The 23,826-nt window shown below is 40.8% G+C and overlaps 1 protein-coding gene across 3 annotated transcripts in view; it reads left to right on the top strand.

Annotated features, from left to right (window-relative positions):
- The window catches only part of HIVEP2 (HIVEP zinc finger 2), a 137,225-nt gene that overhangs the window by 62,308 nt on the left and 51,091 nt on the right, over nt 1–23,826 (top strand). For all 3 annotated transcript variants that reach the window (XM_082303475.1, XM_082303476.1, XM_082303477.1), the window contains one exon: nt 23,032–23,129. The gene's annotated coding sequence lies outside the window, so the exon portion shown is untranslated. The remainder of the gene's footprint in view (nt 1–23,031; nt 23,130–23,826) is intronic.

Here is a 23,826-nt window from a genome sequence, read left to right as displayed (position 1 = left end):
TGAGCAGCTCTATTCCCAGGGAGCTTGTCCTGAGCAGTGACCTGAACAATCTCTCTCTTGGGTTCTTGGTTATTTGCACCACTTTCCCTTTTGGCATTGTGAGGTAAACCCTACTGAGTGGGCTTCTGCCTCCTGCTTCATGCCGTCGGGATCCTGGATTTGCTGTGGCAAGAAATAAGTCAGGATTAGAATTTTCTTTAAACTAGTGTTCGTTTTTAAAAGCCTTTTTTGGAATAAATTACTCTGACAGTGAGTACCAAAATAGGTATTGATAAAATATGAATTTATGCATGCCAGCATTTATCTCTTTTGTATCTATTCACAAATTCATACCAAAAATTGACTGTAGCTCCATATGGCTCCCAATCTCTTCCCTCCCCCAGCTGTCAGCTTCTCCTCACCTGGATGAATAAAAGGGAGCAGAGTGCTGGGCCATGAAGTGAAGGTGGGTGTAGCAGAAAAGTTACACTGAATATGTTTTTCTCTGGGACATCACTGTTGCTCCTCAAGTGCCTCTCAGTTTGGATGGAAAATGCATTAAAAAAGTGATGCAGTTTGATGCCAATCTTAGTTTCACACTCTCAAAAAAGAATGAAAATACTCAGAGGGTGAGTTACTTATGTGCTGATTTGCTTTCTGGACAGCAGTGGTTGTGTAAAAGCTATTATTGCTTTAGAAGCTTTTCAGTACACATTATGGCTATCAATTAAAATCACTTATTTTTTTAATCTGAAATTTACACTTGACTGAAGTAGAGATGACAGGCCTGCTTGTAATCTGTTCAACAGGGCTATAAGGAAGTTGAGATACCTCCACTCCAAGACCGTCCATTTTCTGAGCATAAGAACCATTTGTTTTTCTCAGTTCTGGAGTGTTTAAATTCAAAATCTACGGTGAGATTTGTAATACATCATTTGATCAAAATTGTGCAAATCCATTGCTGTAGTGTAAAATGATGAGAGATCTTTGGGAGGGAAAACACGCATTTCTTCTGCCCTAACGTGTCTGGAGGCAAAAGGAGCAGGTTTCCCATGTCACTGCAGGGTGGGCGGTGGGATGGCACAGCTTGCTGCCTCACTGCCCACGTGGCACTGCTGGTGCCTCACACTGCTCACATCAGCATTTTGGTGTCAATCAACTTCTCAAAGCCACCAAAATGGGGAAGTTATGATCCAGTATCAGGTGTTGGTGCCATTAAATGATGACCCAAAATTACAGGGTTACCTCGGTGCTGGGTGGGTGGGATCCCAAGTGGACTTCTTCTGTTGCTGATGTTTTTCGTAAGGGAGCTGAAATGATCACAGCTGATTTGGAGTTTTTTTCCAAGACTGCTTTCTGCCACCTCCTTTAGAGACCAAACATGAGCCCACAGCTTTCTGTCCTCTTAGAACATTAAGTTTTGTTGTCAAATTCAGAGCAGTTAGATCAAGTTTTAAAGATACCTAGAGGAATAAAAAGACAAAGAAACAGCTAAGGGGGAACAGAAGACAAAAGTGGTCGAAAGAAAATTTAGATGGCAGAAGGTTCTGAAATACTTTACCTCTTCTCTAAAGAGGTACTGGGACAAACCCTTGACAACTCTTAAGCAGTAAGACATTTTACTTCAGACCATTTTAAATGTTGCTTCAGTTTTATTTTGCATAAAGATATTTTTATGTCGTGAAGGTATTCCAACTCATCTTGTATGTCTTGTTAAATTGTAGTTCTCGGAGTAGCACAATACTGTCAAACTGTTAGTATTGAAGTATCTTGTTATATCACAAGGCCTATTATTTTCATTAATCTTTATTTAAACAGGGGACAAAAGTCCTATATTTTATGGAACTTTTCATTTCTATCAAATCAGTATGTTTTTCTTTCAGGAAACCCCAGTATGAAAAGTTTGGATGAGTTGCAGTTTTAGAATTTTTTTCAATTCTTACTATTCAGTTTCACTTTTTAAAATGAGCAAAATATTCCTTCTTTTATTGTCTAAAAACTCTAAAAATCCCTAGAATTACATATTTATGAAAGCATGGGATTTCAGCACAGATAGGGCTGACTTTTCATTTCTGTGAGAATGTTTACAGTTGAATGGTCTCAGGAATAAAACTGAAGCTTTTTTGCGTGTATGTTTTGCGAATATAGAACTTGCACACGCTCTGAGCTGTGAACCAAAAGCTTCAGACTGAGCCAGCAGAGAGGAAGGAATTTGTCTGCTATACAGCAAAAGGAAGTATTTGCTGTATTATTGAAGCACATGGCCTTTTGCCATCTTTGATAAAGTATTTAAGGGTTGTGCACCCAAAGTCTGCTGCCCTCTTGACCCATCATTCATCACTGGCTGTAGATGAGGTAGATGAGATGCAGCTCCATAGGAGAGCCATTGTTTCAGCCCTGCACAGTTCCGCAGAGAACGGAAGCTGCAGACAAAGCGGCTCCCTGTGATTCACCACGCTGCTCAGCCTCCTGGTGTTTTTTCTTTTACCTATACCTCTTCTGGTCCTGCTCTGTGCTGGCCAAAGTGGACAGGCAGGCACGTGGTGAAGCTGTGGGATTGATCCGCTTTCCACTCAGCTTCACTGGGCGCAAATGAGATGAGCGTCTGGGATTTTTTTTCTATATTAGAAAGGAAAACCAGATACAATTATCACAGCATTTGCCTTGGCAATGCATTTAAATTTATTCCCATTTTGACTATTCAACACTGTTGATAGATGATGCTTAAAACGTGGAATTGCCTGTAATTTTTCTAGCACACTGTGAATTGCCCAGTCTTTTTTTTCCCTCTCTGTAAGCAGTTCTGGTTACAGAGATGCCAGCATCCCCAGTAAGTATGCTAAGAATGTAGAGTTATGCTTTGTACTGCTAAATTAACAGACAGCAATAGTCACACCAAACCAGATTCAGCTCCCAGATGGAAAGCATCTTCTCTAGCCCAAATTTTAATGACTTTTTTACATGAGAAATTTTCGCCAATGTACCATACTGTGTGATTTAAACCAAATGCTGTCGTCTCTCTCTGTTGACAGGTGACAGGTAACTTGTAGAAAATAGAGCTTTCTTTGTTTTCAATGACCAACCAAGGCTTGGAAATGTCTGCACATTTAGGTAGGCTAACTAAGTAGGTTAACTCTTCTTTTATTACCTTAAACTATTTAAATTTAAAAAGATAATTTTTAGTTTGGCAAATGTACTTTCTTTGAGCACTAGTTTGAAGGATGTGATTCTTACTTGCTGTGTTATATATGCAATCCTCTTAGCTTTTATGTTCCTGTAAGTGGCAGGGGAATGAGTCCTAGGTGGCATAACAACAATATCAGAAGAGTTAACTTGGATTGTTGTTGGATGTGGTGCTGATGCTGTGAAATATTCTCAGGCATTTCTGCCTCCTGACTGGGAAGGGTCTGTTCATGAGATGATGAAATCCATGGTCTTTGGCAGTTTGCCTGTGCCAGCTGGAATATTGTAGGAGATTTTGGCCCCCTGCAAATTTTAACAGTGACTGTATTATGAGGAAGTGATGCAGAAGTTTTATGATTTGTTTAAAAGACGAGAAAGGGTCTTCCACTTCTTGTGAATGCTTTACCTAAGAGACATTGTAGTCCACAGCCTGACTTTTCCTTGGAATTCCTTTATGTTTCTGCCATGAAGTCAAGTGAGATGCACAAATGCAGCGAAGGAAAAGTTACAAGAGGTGTACATGGGCATTTGGATAGAAATATACAATTCTCTGTAGTTGTACCAGCCACTTTAAATACTCTACCTCCCAGTCACTGCAGCTGCTCAGTCACTGAGGAGATACTTTAGATGTCATTACTTTGTGCTGTTCTCCAGTTCATGGTATTTCTAATTTTGAGTGCACTGTATTACCCTATTCCTGTTTATAAATCTTTTAAGTGTGCACATTAAAAAAGTAATTAAATTGTCATTATAATTTATAGTATGCCTGAAGTCAATCACCTAATTAAATGGAAAAAGCAGAGGGGTAGTAGGTTCATAAGCATTTATTAAGTACTACAGTATTAATTATGCAGGACTTTTGAACCAAGCGAAAGAGGAAGGAATGGAAACACCAATCTAAAAAGGCTTTCCATTGCTGGCCTTCTCAATTTAATAATGTGAGACACCCCCAACCCCCAGCTGGCAGGACAACACTAATGCTTTCTTTTTGTTAATTTTTAATGAAATTATGATGGGGTTTTTTTTATGACAATCACTTGCAGCATTTTCCTGTAATATTTTTGAAAGCATAATTTGTCCCCATGCAGGGGCCTATAAATACATGAGCAGAATTGGAAGATACATTTAGAGTTATGGTTTGGGATGGATTGTGCAGGAGCAGACTCGAGGTCGTCACTCCTCGGCATCTCAGGCGGGGAGTGGAGCCTGTGCTGGTCCCAGAAAAAGGGTTTGGGGGCCACTGGAGGTAGGGGCTGAGCCCAAAAGGGCAGGCTGTGAGTGGCACTAGGAGAGGGCAGGGATATGTAGAGACAACATGGGCATGACAAGGTTTGCACTTTTCTTTGCAACTGTTCTCTCACCTCCAGCTGCAAATCCATGTCACTTGTCCGACAGTGGAGGGTATGAAATGCTGGCTCAGCCTGCGGGACTGGGGTCAGGAGGAGGCACTGCAAGGTGCAGACTGTGGGCTGGAGCCCAAGAAATGGAAGTGCATTATATTAGTGAGCTTGTGAAACAGGGCTGTCTCACTGTGTCTGATTTGTACTTTGCTGCATTAGATGAATGGATGGAGCAGAAGTCCTAAAGTTAGGATTTCTTCTCTTTTCCTAGTTTGTTAAAAATTCAAAACTCTGGTAACACACACACTAAAATAAACTTGCCTGAATTCCATGTTGTTTCCAGGATTTTCATTTCAGCCTCAGTGACCTTTACGCCTGAACATTAGTCATTGAAACTTCTCTTTTAGATAGCAGGGGAGTCTGATCCATCAGCCCAGGCCCTGAGCCCTGGCCGCACTGAAGCAGACCACAGGCTTTAGGGGAGAGAGAGACTGAGCAGGCAGGGCAGCTGCTGGGAGCACTGCAGTGGTCCATGATCTCCTGCTGATCCATCAGCCTGCAGTGACCAAAGCCTAGCTGGTTCTTGGGAACACCAATGCAAGCAAACATCAGTAACAAACCAGGACAAGCCCCAGTAAGGGTTTTGACAGAATCCAAAGTATACTTTGCAACTCAATTGGATATTGATGGTAAGGGATACAGTGGAATCCTTGGAAAGGAACACCTATGCTTTTTTACTACAAGAAAGCTGGTTCACTAGAGATGGGGCCTTTAAAAGACCTTTAGATCACAGGTCTTTAAAAGAAAAGATGACCAAAAATCCCACTACAATATAAATGGACAGGAAGGAGTTAGCGACTTACCTGCTTGCCCTGTCATTATCAAATTGATTTAACACATTTGGAACCTAACTGCACAGGTATCAGTTTATCTTGCAGTATATTAAATAGGAAGTCGTTGGCAAAACCTAATCACAACATGAGGGCAGCATCTGAAAGTTGGACCTGACTTACCTGAAAAGTGAAGAACCAGTTCAGTAGCTCTTTTTCTGAAAGAAATTGAGATTGTGTGATTGGAATAGAAATCCCTGCTGAAGGCCATTTCTTTTCACAGTCTTTAATAGGCTGCACTGAATTGACAGCAAAAATGACAAAAAAAAAAAAAAGAGGCTAGACTGAACTATCAAGAAAATTTACTGCATATAGGTATTATATGTTTTATAAAAAAACCATTGAGTCTGTTTGGCCATAAGCACTGCAGGATTTTGTACCACCTTCTTTAGTACAAGATGAAGAAGACTGTATACTAAGGCCAGATCCAGCAGCTGAGATTGCAGCATCCCTTTTCCTTTTCCTGCACACTCCCTGAGATACAGGCTTGCATGTCTTGCTGGAGGGAGACCTGTGCTTACTGCTCTTAACCTGTTTATTACTGTAATTAATGTTTCAAACAGATAAAACTGGGATTCCCTTTGCAACAAAGACAGTGTTTTACCTTATATGGAGAAAATTTAATTATTGACAGCTCTTCATCTCAGAACTCATAATAACCCTATAATGAGCACAGTCATTATGCTTTAGGTTGGCACTGCAGCGGTGTTATATAAGGAATGTAACTTGACAGTTGTCTGGGGAAAATAATTATACATATTATATATATATATATTATATATATCTCATATATATCAAAGGTAGTGGCCCAACCAATGTCTCAGATGACATAATACTAGTTGGGTTATATAATTCATTTTATGGTCAATAAGCCTGTCTTCTGAGCTGCATGTTGGAAAACCTAATGCTTGTCTGTTTGTATCAGACTTTACAGCTCTCTCTTTAATACAGAAATTGCTCATGCCATGCTCTTGTAATCTGTTTTCAGCTTCTCATGCTGGCGTTAGGCAAAGGCAGTCCCAGCAGTGGTGTCCTCTCTTTGTTGAAACAGTGAAAAACTAAGAAACCCAAACCTTCCATATATTGATTCTGAAAACAAGTTGGATGAGTCATACACTGTGGCCCTTTGAAGTAACAGTGGAGCAGAGCCATTCAGATACGTTTTGCCAATCTTCATGTCTAAACAGAGGAAAATAAGTGTCCTCTTCATGTGTCTTTAGCACTTTCTTTAGGGATGTGTTTTCACTGGGAGCATGGACCTGTTTTATGTTACAGGCATTTGATTTTAAGTCCCAGATATTGTGATACACAATGATACACCAAATGAATACTGTATTTTAAATCCACAGTTGTGGAAACTGCCTTTTCTCAGGTATCAAAACCAGCACAGATGTTCTGTCACAGATGGAAAACTTGACCACCCTAGTCTGTCTTTATGGGTTGCTCAGACATCACTCAGAGGGATCTGTGGTGGGCGTTGGCAGGGCTGGGACAGGTGGATGTTTGGTGGCACATGCCTTGCACACACAGTGTGTGACTCCAGACAGCTCAGCCAAAGACTCTCTCTGTAAGCATGAGGAGGCCACCAGCTTCTCCTGTGCTCCTGGACCTCCTCTGTGCTGGGAGCACAGGTGTGTCACATATATCAGGTGAAGGGTGTTACTTAATAATCAAAGTATATGGGTCATGATTTCAGACCAGGCATATCAGAAGTAGCTTTTGTGTTTCTGCTACTGGAATTTAGTGTGGCCTCAACAGCCTCCGGATGTTCTGTGTTAGTGTTCAGGTAATCTTGGTGCTGATGTGGCTTCACTATGAGCAATCCCTAATGGAGGTGACATAAGTTTCTGCAGGGAGGTAACACTTTGTTTGTGTTTGAGTGGAAGTTCTCTGGAATTACAGGGAATATCCTGAAGAAGAGTGGTATTAAATTCCAGCTGTCTCATTAATGTAAGTATTGATCTTGTATGTGGGATTTTCTTGAGGTATCTCTTGGGAGAACAATATTAAATTTGAAAGAACAAATGCCACTATAAAGCAGGGAGTTGTGCAAGGACATATTTGTAACTTCAAGCCTCATAAATTAAATTCCTGACTAGACTTGGTGCAAATATTTAAAGTCCTCTTCAGCCCACAAAATCAAAGAGCCAAAGGGCAACCTCAATTCACAGGACTCTTCAGGAAGATGGAAAACCTCAAAGTCAAGCTGAAAGTGTATTTGAGAGAAGAAATCTAGGTACATTGGGTCTGGAGAGAGCCTAAGCGAGAGCTTTAGGTGCACATATGTATCTGCAAGGGCTGGAACGAGCAAGGCAAGATATTTTCATAAGTTGCTAAAGAGAAAAGTGGGGGGGAAATACTGTGGTTAAGCTACAGAAGGGAGTACTTTGCTAGACAGTTCGATATTGGAAAGGGGTTACTACTATGCAACATTTAGGTCAGTGGAGCAAACTGCCACGGGAGAGTGTGGAGTCAGTCATGCCTCAACTAGGTAAGTGACTATTATAGGTGACCTAGGATGACCTGTTTAGAGGTGGCTTCCATCCCAAATGTTTCTGTGATTTTTGTTCTCTTCAGATCCAACTCTTGTCAGATTGACTTGTTCTTCCAGTTGGTATGTGAATTATTACAGCCCTATTGGCAAAAAAGCCCTCTGCACTAAGAACAGCATGTAAGATAGAAATATGACCAATATTACTTTGCATTTATTGCAGATGTAACATGCCAAATAATTATTACATAAATTCAATAGTGTGTTTGTGTTTATGGATAATCTCTGGAAATTGGTGTTAAAAGTAAAATATCTTATAAATATTTAGGCTGTACTTAAAACATTTTGTTTTCTTCCTTAAAATTATGCTCTTTTTTTTTCACAGAAATGTCTCCATATTTTAAAGATAGGAAATGTATAAAATTTTAGAGAATAATCTCACATGAGAGGTGAGATACAATCTGTGTCCCCATGACGACGTGAACGACATCTCTCCTGCTACAAATATCTGTCGTGGTGCAGGTTCCCAGGGAAGGGTTTAGAAGACCTCTAGATCAGGAAGCTGGTGCATGTGTGTGTACATATGTATGTGCATTCACTTAGGTAATAGTGTGAGAGTCTTACTCATAGTGACTGTAGTCAGTGGAATTTTTAATCGAAGACATGTTTTCTCTGTGCCAGGTTGTGTTTTCTTTCATAAAAGAAAACACACTACGTTGTTCAAAAGCAGGCTCTATTGTTAAGTAATTAAAATTGGTGCATGGGCAAAGATTCACTTTCATCCACAGAAGCAACATGATATATAACTGATCACCCCTAGCAGGGAAGAGCATTACTCTTTGGTCTCAATCCAAGTTCCATTGACTTTTACGATATTTGGATGCAAGTTTTCTGATCATGTTGCTGTGATGATCTGCAAACCCACTGAGGACTTCATTGTTCATTGCCAGGACTAGCTGTAATGAAATGGTATGAAAAGCATTGGAACATAGGTGCCAAAACCTACATCTGCAGTTCAAGTTAAGAATTTCTTTGACTTGTCAGAATGGAAGAAATGGAGTAGCCCCAGCAAAGTTAATTCTGACTCCATTTACTTATCCTCTTTTAATCATGTCGAAACTGCTGTAGGATTGGTGTATTAGTAAGCAATCCTTAGAGAAGTGGTGAGAAGTGCTTTACCCGTCCTAAGGTCATGCAAGGTTCAGCAGGCTCTGCCTGGAGACTCTTCCTGGGATCTCATAATTCTTCTTGTCTCCCATGAAGTAGTCCTGACAGAAAAACATAGCTTCTTTTCTTTGAGTGCTTGCTCTTTTATCATGTAAGCAGTTTCTGGTGATCTCAAAGGTTCTAGAACAGTGCAATAGTGGTTTGGGACATAATTGACTGAATTTTAATATATCTGTTGTAACTTCCTGAATCAGAATTGATGGTTTTAATCTTTGGAAACACTCAAGTGGGAATTAGAATAATTCTTTGGAGATGTAGAACTCAGTAGGGATCTGTTTTGTCCTTTTTTTCTTACTTTATCACTTTTCTTAACCATTCATTGTATCGGAGTTTCTGAGTGATCACTATAGTTTATTGTGTTTTTTATTCTTCATGAGAAGCCTTTAGCTTTATTTCTTATGTTTCTTTGTAGTGGCATTATATTTTCCTGGTAGAAACATTTTTTTGGGCCTAATGTGTTGAGTCTGTTACCAAAAGCATTTTTAAGTCCCGTGCACTTTTCTTGTCTCCTTTACTAGGGCAGTTTTTCCTTGATTGGAGCTTCTACAGTCAGAGTGGCCTCTCACCAGGCTTCTGGTTTTACTAATTTTTGAGCAGGAGCCCTAATATAAAATTAAACCATGAGGGTTTAAGGGGACAAGTATTGGTGAAATTGCCACCTTACACTCCTTAGTATTTTGCTTGCAGCTGCACCAAAGCTCAGCTGAATGCAGCACAGAAAGCAAAAGTAGCCTAAAAACCTGGTTTTCCATTTGTCTGGTTCTTGGGGAAACCAGGCCTCAAAGATACCATATATTAATATGAAACATCCTCAGAAACCAGGTTTAGCTAATCCCTGCCACTCTCTTTCAGTCAGCCAGTCTCTTTCTGCCATTTAGTGTTGTGGTATCCATTTGAGCTGGCACCTGGCTTTTGGAACACAGGCATCAAATTTAGCGGAGGCTCTGCTCACCTGCATTGTCATTTGTGTTTCAAAGGTCAATATTTTTTTTCTTTAGAATATAATGCTTTTTAATGAGTTTTCTGTGCATAGTAAAAAAAAAAAAAGGCAATTTAGAGAGGGATTGGGTTAGTACACTATTTGGAATCTGTATTTTATTCTGACTTTCTTGTCATGACTATCACAAAAGGATATTCAAGGGGGGTACTTTGTCTACAAAAACATTCATGAGCTCTGAAAATTCAGGATAAAACCTGTGTGTCTGCTCTGAAGTAATGAATCTTCTCTCAAGTACCACATCATAGATAATTTTTACTTAATGCTTTAAATTCAGTAGCATGTCTGGTAAGCTTATTTCTTCAGCTAATACTTTAGTGATACAGCAAGTTAAACTTCCCGTCTTGGCTTTTTTATAACTGTTCATCTATGCATCAGATCTCACATAGTGGACAGGAATTGCAAGGGACTGCACAGGTTAAAGAAGACCCTCTGCCCATGGATCATCATTGCTTATAGACTGGAGATGACTACTCCACCATCCTACTTGTCGGAAGTGCTGTTTCTTACTCCAGGCAAAGCTGTCTGGGTTGGCTTTAGCTGAAGGTCAGTGGAGGGCTCACACTGAATGAGGCAGGAAATGTGAGCCTTCAGCTAGCATGGAACAAGTGGGGACAGAAGGACCTTCAGCTTCCATAGCTAGGGGAAGCTGTGCTGTCGTAGCTCTTAGCTAACAACAGTTTTCCTTTAAATGAGACGTGCTGGGGTAGCTTGGATAGCTACAAGCTTTTATATCATGTTTTCCTATATGATGCTGAGGAGAAATTCTTGAAACTTATATGGAAAAGTGTACCAGAACCTGTCTTGTAACTGTCCTTGCAGGAGCTTTCCACTGGCCTCCAAAGCCTAGCATTTTATCTGAGGTTATTCTCCAGGCTGTTGATTACATTTTTCAGAGCTGCAGCGTTCTCAGCGATGATTGCGTCAGGACTATCAGTTGTTATTTCCAGGTCCTCAATTTTCTTCTCAACCTCCCACTGTTTTAATCCCAAACCTTCAAGCTTCTTGTCTATGGAAACCACAGTAGCCTGGAGTAAGTCCAGCCTTCCAGAAATAGGTACTGTATGTTTTGTAAAAAAATTAGGTAATACTGGGTGGCCAGTGACCACAGCTGTAGACATTGTCAAACCAAAGGGAGGTAAGCAGGTAAGACCTTTTAACAGGCTGAAAACCATGTATGAATATGCTGCCAGAATATGAATATGTAAACCAAGTATGAATATCCTTTGCTGGTCCTAATTTCTTCAAAGGCATGTTGAAGTCACTGCCCATTCACTTATGAAAATCACAGACAACAGTCTTAAAATCTTAAATCAGTTAAATGATTGGGATCAGTAGGTCATACCATGTAGGACACCTGGAAAATAACTTTACACACAGCTTCTGAAAGCTTTCTAATAAAATTATTTTTAAAATACATCTTAAATGAGTTGTGGTTTTCATCATTTTGGTGAATTTGGTAGTTTTCTTAAACTGCCCACATAGTACCAGGCACTTGATTTGGCATAATTTTCCCCCGTGTCGCTGTACATCATGGTCCTCCCTTCTCCATCCTGGGAGAAAGCTGTGCCTGCAACAGGCAGCAGCACCAAGCCCACTGTCTGCTTCCCCCTTTCTGTGGCTCTGGGTAAGGGTGCTTAGCCCAGGCTCAGCCTTGCTGATGTGGGCAGGGCCAGGTGGGTGAGCCTTCTACAGAACAGGGGTGGAGCAGGAGCTGGGGTCACTCATAGGAGTCCTGGAAACTTCTTTTGCTTGTGGAAATACCAAAATCTTTATGATAAGGGCATGTGTGGTGAGATATTTTATCTCTGCATTTCTGCAAAAGCACATGAGAAGGTAAGATTCCCAGCAGGAGCAGAAGCCAGTATTGAAGTCTTTACAAAGGACTTCTTTCTCCAGTCAAATGAAGAACATGCCTATTTTACAGATTTTTGATGTCTCTACTGTCTTGGTCAAAGGTGTAAAGAGGCATGATCTGTGACTTGATCTCTGACACACACAAAAGCTCTCACTGTGGATACACTTAGAACAAACCTTTACTTTTACTGAAACAGTTAGTGTGTTGGGAATAGGGACCTCAGGAAAAAGCTGTGCCAGCAAATAACATGATTTTGCCGGTACGAATGAAGGCTGTGCTGGGAACGCTGTCAGTACAGTGTGCTAGGACAGCTGCACCAGCAGAGCTATCCTATTCTGAATACAGCCTTGTCTTCTGTTCCAGTTTATCATGCATGATTTATCTTTCTGTCACCTCTTCAGAACCCTTGGCACCTCTCGGCATAAAAAGAAATTAAAACGCAATACAGATGAGTCTGCTCTGTATTGGAGTCTTGACCTTTAATATATCAGGTTTTCATATTGCAGCTTTTCCAGCAAATAGGCTGTCCTACAAGAACAGAGGTGCTTTAGTGATCTGCAGAGGTCCTACCTTAGCCATGCTTCAGTTTTATTTGCTTCCACCTACAAACTCTCAAGCTGCCTGAAATGCCTTTGAGAGGAGATAAGGTTTTCAGATTGCCTGGGAGATCATAACCATGAACTCCAGCAGTCCAACAAGGCAAAAAAAATTATCATTAAAATCAGAGAAAACAGCCTGGCAACCCAAGTGTTAGAAAGATTGCTTAATGTTTTGTCCTGTTTTACCAGTCTAATTTTTATCAGCCTTTGGGGTTTATGTTTTTCCCCTTGGTGCTCTCATTACATTTTCCTTCCTTTATTAAAGAAAGTATTTGCACCTTACTCTGTGTCTGCATTCCTCCTGAACAGACTGGTAGATTGCTCCAAGAGCAGCTTTGCAGTCAGACTCTTTAGATCAATAAACTTAGTTGTTGAGTATACCAGATCTGAATTTTAAAGATTCACAGTCACACTTAAAATACTTGATGTAAATTTTAAGAGGCATCTGAAGAATTGCTCAACATTTCAGTCACAAAGCTTTGCCAGCGTTACCTTTTGACCAGATCACTGTTTGATTGGGTTTTGGTCTCATGTTTTTCTCTGCAACTATTCATGGTTGGTGTTCGTTTTTTTCTCCAAGAGACAGACAACTATGTCTTTAGAGAAACAAAACAACTGTGTCAACAGATGGGAGAGAAAATACTGTGTCTGAAATAGTGCTAGGAATAAACCATGTTAAAAATAGGTAGTCTTGCCACAACTATTTCTTTGGCCAATGTGGAAATCCTTCTTTCCCATACTTGCATGTTATCAAAACTATACTAAAATCCTGCTAGAAAAGCTGCCAAATAAACCTACAAAAACATTGCTACAACAATAACTACCCTTTTCCTGCCTAATTGTAACAGTCATGCTAGTAAAGGAGAAAGACTAAGGAAGTTGTGCTACCATGGGAGAGCTCTGAACAGTGCCAGGGACTGAGCCCTGGCCAGCAGCAGCTAAAACACAGCTTTTTCACTTGTGGCTATAGATTTTATTGATGTGACCTTCCTCTCCCCTCCCAACAGTACTAGGACAACACCAGAGGGTTGTCAGAATTTTGCCCTTTCTTAGAAGTGTTTCTTCATTCCTAGGCTTGGAGAAAAATAATTTTCCTGTCCCACAAAATATCTGGGGAAAACCCACAGCAGTTCAGCTAACAAGCTGGGGTTTTTTAATAAGAAAACTCTTTTCCTCTCCAAAACTGGAAAGCAAACTGAACTACTCTTAAATGTGACTGTTACCAGCAGAATTACAGCTGCAGTTTAGATTTTGCATTTCTGCTTTCCATCTGTTGTCTCACTTATTTTTGCTGTTTGTCTCCTTGCTTTCAATTGTCTCTTCCGTGTCTCAATTTATCCAATTTTTGTGGCTGACCAGCCAGTTCAGCATTATCACTGTCCTAATGGCTGTAAAGAGAGCAGAGAAGCCCTTCACTAAATGAGTGTTTTTCCACAACACCTTTGTGCTTTGTTTGGTCCATTTTTGTTTGTGCTTGGTGCTCCATGTTGTGTCATCTGGGAAGAGAGAAGATGTTTGCATAATGTGTGTTTTTCTGGAGTTGTTTAATTTCTGAAAACATTTATACTCCACAGTTGGCAGCACCTTTGGGGCAGGGACAGATTGCAATCTCAAACAGAGAACAAGTCAGTGCATTGACAGCAGCTGGAGGAGCTGAAGAACAGGTAGAGCCTGGCCCTCAGTGCTCCCTTCCCACATTCCCCACAGCCTTTATCTATGGGGACTTGCTTGGGAGCTTGGCAGAAAGCAGCCTCCGGCAGCAGAGCATAATTTAGGGCAGCCCCATGGTGTTTGTAATTGATTCTGATATCTGCAAAGGTAGATAAGGCTCCTTCTACTGGGGCGAAGGGCAGAGGCAGGCAAATGGTGCAGCCTGCTGCTGGGCATAAATTCCCCATGACTAGTTCCAGCCCTGCTCTTTGCAAGAGGCTTTTCCTTTCCCACTTGTCTGCAGTCGAGGAATGCTCCTGGGGATCTGTGCTCGGCTGGAAGTCGTCTCTGTTAGATTAATGTTGCTTGCTAAGACTAAAGGTAATTTAAAGGAAAAGAATAGGTTTCAGATGATGTTAGAGGCTGTCTTGTTAACTTCAGTCCATCAGGGGAAGAGCCACATTCCTTATCAAAGTAGTGTGTTTATTATCCCCACTCTTTCCTCATTCCCCCATGAGAGAAATGTAAATGAAGAGTCGAAATGCCCATTATTTTTCACTCTTCTTCCAGTAGATAAGAAAAGCTCCCAATTCCCTCCATGAAAAGGCTCAGTGAGGCTCATCAGCAATTCTGGATGTACAGAATTTCCTATGGTACCTACTTACGTCATTTTTTTGTATTGACTCCTGCCTATGTGATCCCTGCAATTCATGGGTAGTATGTGTATATATATATATATATATATATATCTGTGTCCACTCCAAGGATGTGTCCCGTGGCTTTTTTTAAAATTTGTTTTTGCTTAACTGATCTATGGATGAGTTAAAAAGACTAGTGCTTTACATGCATGAGTGACAGTTTGATTAACAGCTGAATTCTACCTTCTCCCAGCCTGATGAGTTCCAAAGGAAATCAAGGGAAGTTTCGAGCAACATCCTCACTCTGTGAAAAACCCATATTCAAAAAGGTGCACACTACATATTCACTTTTGACTTGAGCACATGCTTTGCTTTGCTGAATTGACTACTGATTAGAGATGGAATTAAGCATATGCTTAAATGACTTGCTTAGCTGTGAATGAGGTTGCATAATTTCTCTGCTGGGGCTTTCCTCCCAAATCAGTGAGAGTAGGCTCAGGCTGCAGTGGCAGAGAGATGATGTGGTTGTAATGGGAAGGATAAGCCAATTAAGCCTTATGCCCTTTGTATTGTAAAATGAGGTTTTGCTTTTTCATTACTGCCAGTTTCAAATTATAGTTGTGAGTTGTGGTCAAATGAATATAGTTTCATGGGACAAGTTAAGCAAAATATTTTTGCTTCAGCTATAGGAATATATAGCTAAGACCTCTTGTGTAGCTATGTCCAAGCTATCTGCTGTTGCACCACCTTGTTTTTCAAACTGTTTCATTCTTGTGTTGGACACAAAAATCATTAGAAAACATTCACTGGCAGCATTTAATAGCATATATTTAGAACCTGAAATAAAGAAGCCAGACATAGGTGATGCACCATAATCTATTAGTAATTTGTTTAACACCACTCCTGCACACATGCATGAGAATAAAATAGAAGTTATTCAAATAAAATTGATTTTTCAAAATAATCTTCAAATTTATGATTATGTAGGGTTTTTTTCTTTAAAACACCACCTAATTTTCTTTTTCTGAGAGTCAATGGTGATCGCAGAACACAAAAAATTGCAAACAAGGAGGGGTTCAAGTTAGCCATGGAGCCAAAAGTGTGATTCAGTAGCTGAAAATATCTCTGCGCTTCATGCATCAAACTCAAACACTGAGCTTTGGCAACACCCCCTGGATTAGAAGTGGAGTTTGAGGTCATTCCTCCTCCAGCCTGCCATGTATGGATAGGGCCCACGCTCATGACAAATTACTGACTTACTGAGCACACGCCAAGAGCACAGTGACATCAGTGCAGAGGGATCTTGCCTGAGGACCTGAGAAGGACCAAAGACTTCACTGCTGCCTTTCTCTTGGTAGTCTTAAGGCATGGAGGGACTGGGAGGGAGGACAGTTTAAACAGTCTTTCTCTAGATGTGGCAGTAACAAGGGGTAGTGGGATAGAGCGCTTGTTTCCCTGTGAAGAGGTCACATGAGGTCCAGCAGAAGTGCTATAAAAGTGTGTGCTCAGAGATGGTTTGGTGGCCTGTTCAGATTTTCAAGACAAATGATCAGCTGCCAGTGATGGTGTTACACTGGGACTGCCAACCTGCAGCAACAGTTGTGTAATCCTGTGCTGTACAAGCTGTCTCTGCAACTGTCCGAGACTGATCTCAGCTTATCTGGTCTAAATTCAGAGTGCCTTGAGTGAAGTCTATACTTTTAATTAACACCAGACTCACTGAGCTGTTAGTTTTATGTTATAGGGAACCTTGGCTTAGATTTTGCAGTTAACAACCAAAACTCTGCAAACAGACCCTAAGTCCTTAGATCATTTTCCCTGCTGACAAATTTCTGCTGCTCACAGGCATCCCACTTCCCTCCTGGTATCCTGCATGGCTGACTAGTTGCCAGCTTTTCAGGGACAAGTTAGCTGTCACCTACTGCTGAGGTTGTCCAGCACTACTCTGCTGTTACTCTGCCATGGGCTTGATCTTGCAATGGCCTTTCCATGGAGATGGAGATAGTTTTGACAGCTCAAGTAATTGCCATGGTCTCGTGGGATATCTCCCATATTGCAAGGTGCCTGCTTAGTGGCCTTAATGGCCACTTAGTGTCTCTGCCTCAATTTCTTCGTCGTACACCTTGCTGTATTGGTTTTCCCCAATACATGGGTGTCATAGCAGGGTAGTAATTTCAAAGAGAGAATGGAAGCCAAGGCCACTCTGTGTGGGAGGTTCCTCGTGATGATTTTGCCAAAGTCTGTTTGGATCCCATAGAGCATGAGCTTTACCTAGAATCCTATCTTGGGCTTGGCTGAGATCTGGTGTTTTCATTTTCCCTGCCCACTCTAGGAGGATCGCCAGATGTACTCCCATCTTCCTGCCAGCTGCCTGCACAAACAGCCCTCTTGGCAGCAGCAGGCTAGGCAAATGGGTTGAGCAATGTGTGTTTGAGGACACTGTGTCAATTGTCAGCTTGACCATTGTCTAAAAGCATCAAGCCTGGTTAGTGAGGGTGCTGGTCTCAGCTGGCAGTGCCTAAACCATTATTTGTAGTGAGGTTATGGACCTATACTTAGGGGGATGCACTCTTGCTAATTTAGCTCCTGGCTGAAGTGAAAAAAAGTAACCCAAAATCATAGCTCCAGTGGTGGCAGCAAAATAAGCTCCTGTGCAGATTGGGCTCTGAAGATAGAGGAGATAACGTAGAGAGGCTCCCAAGAAGAAATTATGTTCCTGGTTTTAATAAAGTGAATCACCTATGTGTATAGTTAAATTTTGTTTGTGTTGCAGAGCCTGAGAGACAATAAAACCACCTCCAGTAACACACATGCATTAGTAAATAAGTCTGTTTATATTTATATAATATGTATACTATACACATATGGATTTATAAATATATTTATGTATATAAACACTTATGTACGCACATAAATTTATGCATGTACAAATTTGAACAAACTGAAATTTTACGAAGATTTCTTGGTGCTCTTTGCATTGAGATCTGCAACATGGTGTTAGCAGGATACCAAAATGAAGAAAAGCTGTCTATAAACCAAATTTAAATGGGCTATCACACTCCTATTGAGAAAATCATGGAAAACAAAAAAGCATATATACTGAAAAATAAAGCAGGCTTCAAAGCTCTTGCTGTTTTAGTAATGAAGACAAAAATGTTTACAGCATAGAGACATTTGATTCAAAAACTAAATTATATACCTTTTACTTTGGAAGTAGTTCAAGATTTGATCCATTAATTTCATCAAACTGATTATAGAAAACATATTTCTGCAGTATCAGGAGCTGCCAGAATGACCTGGAATTAAGAGGGCAAAGGTAGAGTTGCTTTAAGTATTTTAATTCATCTGTTCAAAGATGATTTGTGTGAACACATGAAGAATACCAGTAAACTAATGGGAATAATTTTCTTCCACTTTTTCCAAATTCAATTGCATATGGTGTGATTGCATTTGATCATGGCATGAACATCATTTCACAGATGATTGTCTTCTGGCATTGATTATATGAAGTCAATTTAAAGTATGACATTGCTTTTACCTTCCTCATGTCAGAATACTTTTTTGCTTCTAGTCTTAGCTGCCGTAGCTATCAAATTGTGTGTATAATAAATTGTGTTTTGTTTAGAGAGCGATAACTGTAAAATATTGCCCATTTGGAGAAAAAGTGCTGCGATTGAGATTGATGCCTGGAGCTTAATGCATCATAGCTGCAATCAAGCAAATTTTAGACTTCTTATTTCTCCCATTACAGACGATAATTCACAGAGTTCTATGGACCGTCTGTGTCTGAGAAGGAGAAAAGGAGTACAAAGAGAAAAATTGGAAAATTAAAAAATTAAAATATTAGAAAATCCACACGGACTGGCTTCACACTCTAACATATTACAGTACAAAAGCTTTTATGGTCAATTGACTGCATTAAGTAAGAAAACATCTATAAAGAGAGAACTCATGCAAGATGGTTTGGAGTGGGAGATATGCATATAGCCCCACTGTTCTGGGTTACCAGCCATTAATTCAAGTTGTTTGTTGATGCACTGCAGAAGTGTGCACATTTTTCTACCCATATTGCCTGGCTCTTCTTTAGTACAAATTATTCTGTATAATCCTGGAATCTTGCTGCAGTTTAAGGGTACCTTACAGACCTGGTCAAAGTGAGGCTTTAGGTAAATTCGCAAACCATGGTAAGTTACATACAGTCTGTGCTGGAATGCTATCTGCTGCCAGTCAGTTAAGGAGTAACACAGGCATGGCTTTATTTGCCCTTTGTACTCTTGAAGCAATTTCACCTGTTTACTGTACTATTTCAGAATCTTTGAATAATTAGCAGTAAAATATTATCCAGTTGCTTTCCTAAAATTTTAGTTTCTGATTAAAATACACATGAGATTTCTGACTTTTTTTGCTTTGGAAGGTGCACAGGAATTTCCCTGTCAACCCCCTACCCTCAACTGACCTTACAGTGTCACTTTAACAAATATATAAGAAGTAATATAAAGCAAAGTTTTTATTCTTGATCCATGAAATTAATTAATTCTTATGGTCAAATGATGCTGCTGTCTCTGTTACATTTTTTTTTCACCACTGCAGGTGTAGTTTTATGACTAGAAAATGATTACAGAGGTTGCCAAGGCTGCTAGCAGTGTTCCAAAAGCAGATGGTGTAAGAGTCATTATCAGAGCACTTCTGCCTGTGTTTCCAGGTCCTGTGTAAAAGGCTATTCCCTGAGAGTCTGAGATACAAAGTTCAAATTGAAAAAAACTCTTCCAAGCAGTGAGACATGCTGTGATTTTCATACTCTCATTTCCCTTCTGATGAACTTGTCTGTTCATAGTCCCAATGGCTGGCAAACAACTGCAGCAGATTAGGAGAATCATGACCAGGTATGACCAAATAGAATCACAGAATCATTCAGGTTGTAAGTCCAGCTGTTAAACCAGCACTGCCAAGTCCACAACCAGGCCTTGTCCCCAAGTGCCACATCTGCATGTCTTTTAGATGCCTCCAGGGATGGTGACTCAACCACTGCCCTGGGTACCCTGTTCCAGTGCTCAACAGCTCTTTCCATAAAGAAGATTTTCCTAATATCCAATCTAAACCTCCTCTGATGCAACTTGAGGTCATTTCCGTTTCTCCAATCATTTGTTAGTTGTAAGAAGAGAGCTAGCAATTCTAGAAAAACCAGAAATACTAGAAAATGCTCAGCAGTGGTGGTTGCATTGCTGTCTGTCTTTGGTGGGCAGGCACTTGGAGGCATGCTCCTTTGCTGCTTCGAAGGAACAAAGGATTGCTCAAATTTTTACTGATGCAGTGATAAAAACAAATTAGAAGTTCCTGGTTTTACTATCAAAACAATAACTCTGGGAGCTTTAAGTAGGCAGCAAAATCCTGTTTGATGACACATGCATTGTCTGGGCTTGTTAGAGACTCTGCAGGTTGGCTGTTCCTTCAGACCACGTCCTGTTTGCTAGAACCAGTGCTGCTGTGAGATGTAGGTTAGTAAGGAGATGCACTAGTACTGCCAGGACAAAACCCTACTGTCCTTAACCAGGTCTCGCTTTGGATAATATTTTGCCTACTTGTAAGTAATGATGAAGCTTCTAAAAAATAAGAAACTGATCCAGCCTGCCCTGAATGGATCAGAGGCTAGAGTGTTCTTTGAGGCACCATGTGGAAGACAGTGAGATTACCAGAGCAAGAGGGAAGATATTGGATCCCATCAGTTTTGAGCTAAAATAAAGGAGAGGAAAATGGAATATAGTGTTCCTAGTGGATTCAATTTAAACACTCTCTATGAAGCTGGAGCAGCAGAAGTGTGATTTTGTTCCATAAATGATGACTTTCACTTATGGCTTTATTCTCTTTTCATTAAAGTCTCCTCTGCTTCTGCCAGGGTGCTACAGAGAGGATTGAGTGCAAATGAGAATAAAGACCCTTGTCTTTAAGTTGCAGATTGGATAAACAAGTTCATGATGCATATTAATGAAAAATATCTGTGCAAATGTAGCCATCACTAAAACCAGTTAGACCTATGGAAGCACAGAGCGATCTGCTTTAGGGCTGGAAGATATCCATGCCACACCAGGGAGAGGATGCTACAGTCCAGAGCACCCCTAGGTCCTACTGAAGGATGGGAGAATAAGGACTCACGCCTTCTTTATTGCTTTGCTTTGCTTTTTTCGCTGGGGCATTTTTCAGGTCAATTGTAAAATTAGCAATTGAAATGCTGGCCCTGCTGAATACAGAGTTTTGCCCTTGAGTAGAGCCATGCCAAGGTTTCACCAACAGATTAAAACCATATTGGGCCCTATCTGTTCAAAGGTTCAAAAGTGGTTCCTGGCTTCACACCCAGATCATTTCCTAGAAAGCTGTAGGTTGGTGTGATAAAGCGCCAGGGGCTGCAGCCAGAGCATATGTTATTTTATATACTCAGATGCTTGTATAGACTGCTGTTGACATTGCTGGTCAGTAACACATTATCATTTGCTATTTGTTTCTGTTGCTGGTAGCAAACACTGCAGGGAAAAAAAGCATAAGCATATCCGTTCTATTGCCAACTGGTTCCAGGCCTGCTTTACCTTTTGGCTTTTGGCACCCTGTTTCCACCAGCTCACATTTGTGCTCTGCTAGCAGTGGAAGTGCCATGTGTCACCTACCCCACAGAGGACAGGCTTTCCCTCTGTAATGGGCAGTGTGGGCAGCCGTCGCACTCACTGGAAGCAGAGGGAAGCTTGCTGTTGGATTCAGGGTATGGTATGGTCAGGCCACAGGCACAAATCTGCAAGTTCGGTGTGCTAAGTTTGAGATTCTCCTGTCCAAGTTCTCTGGCATGCTCCTCTGCCATGACTTGTGTAAACCCTTGAAGAGCACACACCTTCTTCTGCTGTGGTGACCTGATCACCTGAGATGGTAGTCAGCCAGGGCCCAGTGACACAGCCAGGGCAAAAGAGCAGGAGAAAGGGCAACATGAGCTGCTCTTCTTGCTGGGACCCTGTGCACCCCTAGGGTGCTTCTCCCTGTGCAGGGCACATCCACCTGGGATGCTCACACTTGTTGCCTATCCCTGTCACATCACCTGGAATCTCATATGTGGGCATTCAAGGATGCAGGGAAGCCTGAAAGGAAGTGCCCTGAGCAAAATGCATGCTCTGGTTGTCTGTGTGTTCACACCAGTCTTCACAAAACCAGAACAGCCAGGCCCATTGGAGTATGTTGTCTCTAGGAGCTCACTGAAGGTTTGTTGCCTCAGTATTAACAAAGTGGGCATTTTCAGTCAGCTCCACTGTGTACAAATTAGATGTAAGTCTCCAATTCCTGGTGCCTTGTCTGTATGCCCCAGTTAAGGGTATTTGATAACCCACTCCCTGCAGGTGTAAACAGGGCAGCCTGTGGCTGTCTAGCGTGTCTAACACATTAATGAACAAATCTCCTGGTGCTCTGTGCCTCGGATGCACATACACTCCTGCAACATGCCTACAGCAGGACTTCTGTATGCAGAGAGCACTTTCTTTGTGGTCTTTCCCAAAGTGCCATCACATGTAAAGAGAGATGTAAGGATTATGACTGTTTTTCACTGTGTAGGCTAATAACCTATTTTCTAAAACACACTAGCATCATATGGAAAAGGGAATTCCTAGAGATGATCTCACTTTTAAAGCACAGTGCTAAAACGGGAAAGAAGCAGGATGAAAGACATCATGTTGCTCTGGTTCAATAACAGGAAAGTATTTGCATTTAATTAAAAAATATATACTCTTAAGTTAGGATTTGGGCATGATATTTTCAAAATTAGACAGAAATTAGGCAGAACACTTGGAATGACAAGGTGTAAATGTAAAGAGACTACAAAGATACTTCATGCTTTGTGTTTAGGCTGCTTTTTGTATAAATCATGTTTGAAAATACATCATTGTATGTACCTAGTGGCCTTGTATGTCTGTTGTTTTCACTTTGGCATATATTAGTTCATGCGTATTCTAGGCCACAGCGAGTTGGAAACCACAGGAGAGCTACTGATTGCTGGTGCCACATTGCTCTGAAGGTAGCAAGAAGGACTGTGACTGAATCTCTGAAGTTCTTACGTGTATTGATGTAGCCAACACCATAATGTCAATTAGGTTATAAAATCAAACAGCAGGCTGAATTGATCACAGATCTTTAATATTTGTTTTCCAAACAGGTGGAAGAGAGAGTCAACAGCCATATTTTCTGGAGTGGTGAACCAAATTGCTTTGACTGGAACCATTACTCACTTGCACCTTTGATGGCAGCAGCCAGGTAGGAGAGCGAAGGAAGGGCGTTTTTGTGTGAGCTGAGGGACGGGGTCTGGGAGCATAGTTTTTCATTCTCAAAAGGCTTCATGTGGAAGTCACCCACATTTATATTCTGATTAAATGTCCTTTTGTTACAACTGAATGCCACTCTTGCTGAAATCAGAGACATTTCTCTTTTGGGGCAGGTTTTTATTCATTTGGAAGTGATGTCGTTGCTTTGTCCACATACTTGGTTTGCCACTTTCCCTTCTCTTACACAGTTCTTGTATCAAGTATCCAGGAAGCCCACTTCTTGAACTAAACAAGCAGAAAACTGTGCTTGTAAAAATATAAGAAGATATCGTGGGTGAGGTTTTTATATCTGAAATGTCTGGGGATTTTTATTTACTTCGTCTTAAAATATAAGTTGGTGATTTCTGCTTGACAGTCTTTCCATTTCAAGTGCACCATGGACAATACTGTTCAAGGTTTAATTTTTCCTCTGGGTCTTGAACACTTGGGCACATTGAATCTGCAGTTATGAAAATGCTGATGTTGTTGTACGCAATAAAACCCAAGATAGCTTAAAGTTAGTGGATCACCAACAGAGGTCTTACTGTGGCATCAGATAGTTCAGAAGACAATTTATCTTGTCAAGAAAAGGTCAATTTTCAACTACTGATTGCAGCTCCATGTTTATTTGGGTTGGTAGTCACAAGTTG

Source organism: Coloeus monedula, assembly GCF_965178545.1.
Source record: "Coloeus monedula genome assembly, chromosome: 2".
Classification (NCBI taxonomy): domain Eukaryota; kingdom Metazoa; phylum Chordata; class Aves; order Passeriformes; family Corvidae; genus Coloeus; species Coloeus monedula.
The sequence above is the reverse complement of the archived record's forward strand: the minus strand, read 5'-3'. Positions and strand labels throughout refer to the sequence as shown.